This window comes from Oryzias latipes, chromosome 7 (genome assembly GCF_053564925.1).
Source record: "Oryzias latipes strain Hd-rR chromosome 7, Olatipes_Hd-rR_3.1".
Classification (NCBI taxonomy): Eukaryota; Metazoa; Chordata; class Actinopteri; order Beloniformes; family Adrianichthyidae; genus Oryzias; species Oryzias latipes.
In genome coordinates this window covers 2,128,142-2,137,914 of record NC_136243.1, presented here as the reverse complement: position 1 = coordinate 2,137,914, position 9,773 = coordinate 2,128,142, and the positions used below count along the sequence as shown (strand labels likewise).

Genomic DNA, 9,773 nt, shown 5'->3' with positions numbered 1-9,773 from the left:
CACACCCACACACACACACTTTCTCCACAGAACTAGCATCTTTGCAAAGTTTGGATGTTGTTTGTTTTCATGGCTGAAACGCAGACACGCTGCCAAGGCCGACTCAAGGTTGTCATCATGAAATGGGCGGCACCCACACGGAGTGAAACACGGTGCCTCAGAGATCGAGTCTTCTTACTTCCTGGTAGGAAAATTAACTGCGAAAATAACAAATATTTCATATAAAATTCATTCTTTAGTGTGCCAAAGGTAATATGTGACTCTTCTCATGACAACACAGGTCGGTTTACAACGGGCGTTTATTTGTACTTCTGCAGGTCATCACACTTCTTGTGGGACATTGCGTGCCTTCGCTTTCATTACGCCTTCATTACGCCTTCATTACGCCGTGAAAACTATAACAAAACATTATACACGTTTCAGGAGAAATGAACAATACAAAATAACACAAAAACAAGCATAACAAATACCTCGTTTCCGCTTGTCAAGAAAAAGAGTCTCTTTGAGTCCAAAGTAATCTTTTTTGCAGCTCTTTCTCCCAGCTTGAACTCTTAATTGCTGCAACCTCGTGAGCAAAAGACGTGCTCACCTGCGGCCAACATAAAAGGCTCAAATTCTCGCGAGAATAATCCTATTCTTCTGAACATAATTCAAACAAAATTCACTGTACACTCCGAAGAAATAAAATTAAATCACCAAATATTAAACATTTCACAACCCATGAACTTCAATAAAATATATAAATTTAAACTGCATTTACACTCCCACCAAAATCACTCCTATGAAGAATAAATGGGATTTTCATGTCAAACCACTACTGCTTTGGTTACTCACTCTGCTTCTACAAGCGTTACAACCTTATGAACAGGTCTATCTAAATGCAGTAGTCTAGTGTGTGAATGTCCTTTATTCTGTGTAGTCTCACTGACAAGTAGAGTTAACTTTCGTACGATGCCATCTTCACTAGGATAGGTTTTTAAGACTCTAGCAAGCTTCCACTCATTTCTTGGTGTGCTGTCATCTTGTAGAATCACAATATCATTCACTTTCAGGTTTCGTGTTGAGTTTTGCCATTTCTGACGTTGTTGAAGGTTTAGCAAATACTCTCGCTTCCATCTTTGCCAAAATTCATTGGCCAGGAATTGCACTCTTCTCCATCTTTTATGCAGATATAAATCTTCTCTGCAAAACTGTCCAGGAGGAGGCAGTATGACTGAAGATTTCATAGTCAGTATATGGTTTGGTGTAAGAGGCTCTGGTCCGGTGGGATCATGCAGGTGCTCCACAGTTAATGGTCTGCTGTTGATTATAGCCATTGTTTCATAGAGAAAAGTTCTCAGAGATGTAGTGTCAAGTCTGTTGCCTGTCTTGTCAAGCATGACTGCAAGAATACTTCGGATTGTTCTTATTTGGCGCTCCCAAACTCCACCCATATGACTTGAAGATGGAAAATTTGCCACAAACTCACAACCAAGAGCTCTTTGACGTTCTGGTTCCACTTTCTTGAGCAACTCAGAAAACTCTTTCCTGGCTCCCATGAAATTGGTGCCTTGATCACACCTTAGTTGGCGAACTGGTCCTCTGATTGCCACAAAGGTTCGAAATGCATTTATGAAAGCATCAGCCATCTTCTGAACTTCTGTATTTCTCCTGTATCTCCTACATTTCACACATTTGTAAATGTGTGAGGAGACCATGTTTCCACATCCAATTATCCATATCCCATTCGCACGCAGTTCATTCATGGTCATTCCTCTGCCCTGGTGACAAACACGCTCATGATAGTGCTTCACAAGCAAGGATGATACATGAGACCTTTTGGGAAGTATAGCTGGATGTTTTACACTATAGTCCAGGGTTGATCTGGAAAGCCTTCCTCCAACTCTGAGGACTCCGTCGTCATCAAGAAAAACATTTAAACGGTGTAATTGATTGTGTTTGTTAAGAGAGTTGACTTTTCCTTGTTTTAATTTCCTTATGTCTTCTGCGAAGGCTTCTCTTTGTTCCAACTTAATTATAAGCAGTTCGGCTTGTCGCCTTTCCTCAAGACTGCTTGTCTCATTTGATCTTGGTTGTACTCCCTTACGTTCTTGGACAAATCTTCTCAGCCTGGCAACAGCTTTCACAACTCTAGACCAGTCTGAAAACTTGGTGAAGCGGTTCACAACTGAATCCGTTTCTGTTTTCACAGTGTTGACACAAGACTTGCGAAGCTCTGGGTCTGATATTTCCAAAACTCCCACCATCTCTTCTTCACCAACTTGCATTTCAAGTGTCTGTTGCCAGAGATAATCTGGACCCGTTAGCCAGTTAGATTCTCTTAACTGTGATGCAGTTAACCCCCTTGAGGCATGGTCAGCTGGATTGTTTTCTGAACTGACATAATGCCATTGCTTTGGTTCTGAGCTCGACCTTATGCGCTGAATGCGGTTGGCTACAAAGGTGTGGAACCTCTTTGCATCATTGTTCACATATGCAAGAACAACCTTTGAGTCTGTCCAGAAGTACACATCCAAATTTTCAATCTCAAGTTCCTCTTTGACAGTATCACTGTTCCGAGCTGAGGTTACTGCAGCTGACAGCTCCAGTCTTGGTATGGTCATCTGCTTGGTGGGGGCCACCCTTGCCTTTCCCATTACAAGTGAACAACACACCTTTCCTGATTCACTTACTGCTCGGAGATATGAACAGGATCCGTATCCATTACAACTTGCATCTGAAAAGTTGTGGAGTTCATACTGTATGAACTTGCCAAAGCTTGAAGATATGTAGCACCTTGGTATCCTGATTGTTGGCAGTTGGGATAAGTCTCTCAGCCATGACTCCCATCGAGACTTGATTTGCTCTGGGAGGTCTTCGTCCCAGCTCACTTTCTCTTTACAGAGCTCTTGAAGAATTTGCTTCCCAAGCAATATGTAAGGAGCTACAAATCCCAAGGGATCAAAGACTGAAGCAACTGTTGAAAGAACCCCTCTTCTTGTCATGGGCTTGTCCTTGACAATAACTCTGAACTGGAATTCATCAACTTCAACACACCACTGGACACCTAAAGCACGCTCGATGTAAAGTTCACCAAGAGCCATGTTTATGTCTTCACTCTGTGCACGTTCTGCAGGTGGTATTGCAGCACAGACTTCTGGATGGTTAGAGACAAACTTGTGGAGACGAAGATTCCCAGTTTTACATAGAGCTCTTGCCTCATTCACCAGATGTATGGCTTCAGATGGAGTTTCACAGCTTATTAGGCCATCATCAACATAGAAGCTTCGTTGAATGAAATTGATAGCCTCTTTGCTAAAGGTTCCGTGGCCCTGTGATGCCAAATATTTGAGTCCAAAATTAGAACAGCCTGGCGATGAGGCAGCTCCAAACAGGTGTACTCTCATTCTATACACTGCAGGTTCGGAGCTTAGATTTCCATTTTCCCACCACAAGAACCTGAGGTAGTCTTGATGGTCACTTAAAACATGAAATTGATGGAACATCCGTTCAACATCACACATGATAGCTATTGGACCTTTTCTGAACCGGCAAAGCACACCAACTAAGGTGTTTGTGAGATCTGGCCCAGTAAGAAGATGGTCATTTAGAGAGGCATCTTTGTATCTAGCTGAGCAGTCAAACACCACACGGATCTTACTTGGCTTGTGTGGATGGTAAATCCCATGGTGTGGAATGTACCATACAGGCTGGTTATCCAACTCAGAATGTGGAACCTTTTCAGCATCTCCTCTTGATATTATGTCATTCATAAAATGAACATAATCTTTGAAGTACTGTTCATTCTTTCGCAGCCGTCGCTCTAATGAGGCTAACCTGTGCAGTGCATAACCTTTGTTATCTGGAAGCTCAGGCTTGTCCTCCCTGAATGGCAGTGGGAGTTCATAGTGGCCATCTTCTTTCTGCCTGATGCCTGCCTTTACCTTTGACAAGAAGAGAAGGTCATCTTGAGAGACTTGATTAACATCTGATGCTTGATCTGAGAAATCTGACTCTAATGCTCTGATAATTTCTGTTGAAGTGATTTCTCTTATTTGAGTTTGACATACAAAGCTTACTTCTCTCCTGAGTTCAACTGATGACTGTGCAGACGGTGTTACTTGGCAGACTATTATTCTGTGGCTGACTCCTATAGAGTCAACGCAATCACTTGAGGATTGTGAGCAGCCAACAATGCTCCAGCCCAGATCAGTTCGTTGACCATATGGCTGAGTTTCTTTACCAGGCAGAATCTCCTTTGGTTGAAGGGCTTGGTGGCAGTTATACCCAATAAGAAGGCCGACTTCACAAGACAGCAAAGGTGGGATCTTGTCAGCCAACTTTTCCAGATGAGTCCACTTTAGAGCAGTAGCTGATGTTGGGATGTGTGATCTATTTGCTGGAATATATTCTCGTGTGAAGACTGGTGGCAGTGAGATTCTTCTTTCCAAGTTGTATCCTCTTACTTGTAGGTTTGTTAGCCTTTGACATGAAATACTTGCTAACTTGGATGACATTGTGGACAAACGCAGACTTACATTTTCCTTGTGGGTGTTGAGATCTTGTGCTACTTCATCTAAAATGAAAGTAGTATCACTTTGGGTGTCTAATAATGCGTAAACAAGAATCTCTCGATCTGGTTCCTTTGAGGATGATACCCAAACTGGTACTATGGAGGAGGTTTGTGAAATTTGACTTTCTTGTATCACTCTGTTTGATGTTGCTGCTTCAGTGGTTTTCTTCGTGTTTTCATTTTCTGTTATTTTATCCTTTGGATTTTGAAGTGTTGACCTTTGCTGCTCTTTAAAGTCATCATTGTGCAAACAGGTGGGATGCTTCTTCTGACATTTTCCACATGTACTTCTTTTGTAGCACCTTTTTGACTGGTGGCCAGCCTTCAAACAGCCAAAACAGAGCTTTTCTGCTTGCACAAACTTAACACGGTCTTGCAAATTCTTTTCACAGAACTTTTTACATTCTGCGATGAAATGTCCTGAATGTTTACAAAATGCACATGGTGGGTTACTTCTTTCTGTTGTGTTTGTGAACAGAGTCTTAGCTTGAACTGGTATATATTTTGGTTGTTTGGGTTTTTCTCCTTCCACACTCTTTAATGCTTGTACTGAAAATACAGGATCACAAGCAAGATCTGCTTCTCTTGAGAGGAAGTCCACTAGTTCTTTAAACCTTGGATACGTGTGAAAGGTTTCTCTGGTTTCCATAACCTTGCGGTTCCAACTGGAAACTAACCGATCTGGAAGTTTAAGCAAGATCTTTTGGCACTCATTGCAGTCATTGAGAACTTCCAAGGTCTTTACATGTGACATAGCCTTTTCACAGCTCTGGAGGAAGTCTGCAAATTCTCTAAGTTCATGTGCATCCTTTGAACTTATTTTTGGCCAACTGTAGAGTTTATCCCTGAAAGACTTCCCTATGATGAATGGATCACCAAATCGTTTTTCCAAAATCTGCCACGCTGAGTCATATGCAGCCTCTGTTCCGAGCATGAAAAATCCTTCTACAGCCTTTTTTGCAGAACCGCCTACGTACCTTTGAAGGTAGAACAGCTTTTCATTCTTTGGTATATTTTTTTTGTCTATTAGTGTCTGAAAAGACACTTGCCAATCTTTGAATTTCAAAGGATTTCCAGTAAAAACTGCGGGCACAGGTGTTGGAAGACGATTAGCACTTATGGCTTCTGCTAAAATACTAACAAAGTTTGCACTGTCTTGCATATGAGTCGTGGTTGTTAGGGGTGTCGTCATTTGGTATGTGATTGCTTGTGGAATAAATGGAGGACTTGAGGCATCAAGTGTTTGAACAGGGGCTGGAAAAGACTTAGGAATCACAGGAGGTCTTGGTCTTTGAAGCATAGATGATGACTTTGTCAAAGGGAAATTTTTGAGAAGTACTTACTCTTTCAGTGTTACCTTGTATGAGGGAAACTTCTGCTTGGTCGTAGACTTCTACTCTAGCTTTAGCAGCATTTAGCTTTTTGACTTCTTCGAGTCGTTCAAGTTTTCTACGTTTGTCTTGTATAGCCTGAAGTCTAGCTTGTTTCTCTGATTCAAACTGAACAAGACGCTCTTTATCTTCAGCCTCCAGCCTTTGAAGTTCAACTGCTTCCTTTTCTTGTTCCTCCAACACTGCCAAAACCTCTTGACATGCAGCAGCTTCTGCAGCAGCTTCTCTTCTTTTAGCTGATTGGACACTTGAGTGAAAAGAATCACACTTTGACCGATCAGACATTGACTGAGATGACGAAACTGTTGAATTTAAGATTGATCCAACATCTGGCCAAGGTTCCTCATCTTCATCTGCTGGTGACCCTTGAAGCTGTCTTTTAGCCCTTTGGATAATAAATCTTGACAGTGACATACAGGTATCAACCTTGCGCCGCAGGTCTGACTCAGGCGTACATACTTGGCGCAGCTCATCGTACATTCCCTGTACAGCAGAAGAGGTAACTTGAAGGTCCTCAATTATTTCATTTAGCTCCTCCTTGGAAACTTTATCTGATAAAATTTCTTTACTGATTCTTGCATGATATCTCCACTTTTCATATGTCATTTTGTACTTGCGTTCCATTGCTTTCAGTTTTTCTTTTTGGAGTTCTTCTCCTTTTTCAGTCAAGCTTCGAATTCTTTCACTTCTTCGTAGTGTTTTTGCTTCTTCTTCAGGAGTAAGGTGAACATTTTCAACTTGGGCAGATGGCTCAGCTTGCTCCTCTTGATTGTGTGTTTGTGCATGTGACATCTTATCAAGTGAGTAAGTGTGCAAATATTTAGGAATATATATTTTAGACAATATTTTTAACTTGTTTAAATTTTCAAATGTAATAAGCTTATCTAAACATGAAAGTCAAATGATCTGTCACTAAATTAAATAAATGAAATTTAAAAACACTTCAAGCCTAAATTGCAATGGAAAAACATTTAAAATAACAATAATAATACTGATGAACTGTAGTATTAACTTTGCTTTCAAATATTTTAACCCCTTAAATGAACTTTTTTTTTTTTCTTTTTAAATAAGTCACAAAAACATTTTCTTGATATGTAACAATATAGTAGAAACGCCTTAGAATTCCAAAGATAACAAATAACTTATTTCCTTAGCTGCAACCTTTAAATCCCCTTTTTACAATATTTCTTTACTTTTTGGAAATTAACTTTCTGGGATTCAATGGACCAGCTGCGCTTCCGACAGTCCTTTCATATGCTTGCCTGCACGCGGTAAGGAAATGGGCGTCGGCTTCCTCGTGCCTCTCGGCTCTGCTTAGCGGGCTTCACGCTGCAGTCTCCTGTCTCCTCCCCGTGTGGAGCAGTCGAGTTTTCACTATGACTCTTCTCATGACAACACAGGTCGGTTTACAACGGGCGTTTATTTGTACTTCTGCAGGTCATCACACTTCTTGTGGGACATTGCGTGCCTTCGCTTTCATTACGCCTTCATTACGCCTTCATTACGCCGTGAAAACTATAACAAAACATTATACACGTTTCAGGAGAAATGAACAATACAAAATAACACAAAAACAAGCATAACAAATACCTCGTTTCCGCTTGTCAAGAAAAAGAGTCTCTTTGAGTCCAAGGTATTTCTTTTTGCAGCTCTTTCTCCCAGCTTGAACTCTTAATTGTTGCAACCTCGTGAGCAAAAGACGTGCTCACCTGCGGCCAACATAAAAGGCTCAAATTCTCGCGAGAATAATCCTATTCTTCTGAACATAATTCAAACAAAATTCACTGTACACTCCGAAGAAATAAAATTAAATCACCAAATATTAAACATTTCACAACCCATGAACTTCAATAAAATATATAAATTTAAACTGCATTTACATAATATATTATCATAAACATGTAACTCTGAAAGGGTTAAGGGTCGTTTAAGGCTGTAAAACTCCTTACTGCACACATTCTACACTTCTCTCAGACAGACATAAACATTTTCAGACTTTCCACTCTTCTTTAGACTCAAAAAGTTCAAACTTTCATAAAGATTAAGTCCAGAACTGCAGAGTCAAACAGCTAGTGATCAAAAATTTTGCCTATGAAAATTTGGCAAGCTAAATGCATTTTTGTACTAGAGACATGGTATGTAGAATGATCGACGATGGTCTACAGTCAATCAGGATGCAGAACACAATGAACTAAAAATATATATGTGTATATATCTTCTTTCTCTTTCGGCTTTTCCCATCAGGGGTCGCCACAGCGAATCATCCTTTTCCACCTCACTCTATCATGGACATCTTCTACCCTAACATTAGCCAACTTCATGTCCTCTGTTAAGACATCCATGTATCTCCTCTTTGGCCGTCCTCTCGCCCTCCTGCCAGGCAGCTCCATCTCCAACATCCTTCTACCAATATGTCCACTATCCCTCCTCTGAACATGTCCAAACCATCTCAGTCTGGCTTCTCTGACTTTGTCCCTAACACAGGCAACATGAGCCGTCCCTCTGATGTACTCGTTCCTTATCCTGTCTAACCTGGTCACTCCTAAGGAGAACCTCAACATCTTCATCTCCGCTACCTCCATCTCAGCCTCTTGTCTCGGTCTCACTGCTACCGTCTCTAACCCATAGAGCAGAGCTGGTCTCACCACTGTCTTGTACACCTTTCCTTTGAGTCTTGCTGGCACTTTTCTGTCACACAACACTCCTGACACTTTCCTCCAACCACTCCAACCTGCCTGCACTCGCCTCTTCACCTCTTTTCCACAATCCCCATCACACTGAACTGTTGACCCCAAGTACTTAAACTCCTGCACCTTCTTCACCTCAGCCCCCTGTAACCTAACGCTTCTACCTTGATCCCTCTCGTTCAGACACATGTATTCTGTCTTACTACGACTGACCTTCATGCCTCTTCTTTCCAGAGCAAACCTCCACCTCTCTAGCTGTTCCTCCACCTGCTCTCTACTCTCACTGCAAATTACAATGTCATCCGCAAACATCATTGTCCAGGGAGATTCCTGTCTTACCTCGTCTGTCAGCCTGTCCATCAGCATAGCAAACAAAAAAGGACTCAAAGCTGATCCTTGGTGTAGTCCCACCTCCACCTTGAACTCCTCTGTCTGACCTACAGCACATCTCACCACCGTCATACTTCTCTCATACATGTCCTGAACTACTCTGACATACTTCTCTGCCACTCCAGACGACCTCATACAGTACCACAGCTCCTCCCTCGGCACCCTGTCATACGCCTTCTCTAAATCTACGAACACACAATGCAGCTCCTTCTGACCTTCTCTGTACTTTTCCATCAACATTCTCAAAGCAAAAATGGCATCAGTGGTGCTCTTACGGGGCATGAAACCATACTGCTGCTCACAAATCTCCACCTCTTTCCTAAGCCTGGCTTCCACTACTCTTTCCCACAGCTTCATTGTGTGGCTCATCAACTTTATTCCTCTATAGTTGCTGCAGTTCTGCGTGTCACCCTTGTTCTTAAAGATCGGGACCAGAACGCTTCTCCTCCATTCCTCAGGCATCTTCTCACTCTCTAAAATCCTATTGAACAACCTCGTTAGAAATTCCACTGCTGTCTCTCCTAAGCACTTCCATACCTCCACAGGTACGTCATCAGGACCAACGGCCTTTCCGCTCTTCATCCTTTTCAGAGCCTTTCTAACCTCATCCTTTCCAATCTCTGCTACTTCCTGCTCCACAACAACCACATCTTCCTCCCTTCTTTCCCTGTCATTTTCCTCGTTCATCAGCTCCTCAAAATACTCCTTCCATCTTTTTTGTACACTCTCCTGGGTTGTTAGCACCTTTCCATC

General features: G+C 41.8%; 1 long non-coding RNA gene across 1 annotated transcript; it reads right to left on the bottom strand.

Annotated features, from left to right (window-relative positions):
- Positions 1-281: 281 nt before the first annotated feature.
- Positions 282-7,818, bottom strand: LOC111947690 (uncharacterized). Its single transcript, XR_013657289.1, has 2 exons — positions 471-7,818; positions 282-395 (listed from the first exon to the last, which is right to left on the bottom strand). It is a non-coding gene; the product is annotated as an uncharacterized LOC111947690 (long non-coding RNA).
- Positions 7,819-9,773: the final 1,955 nt, after the last annotated feature.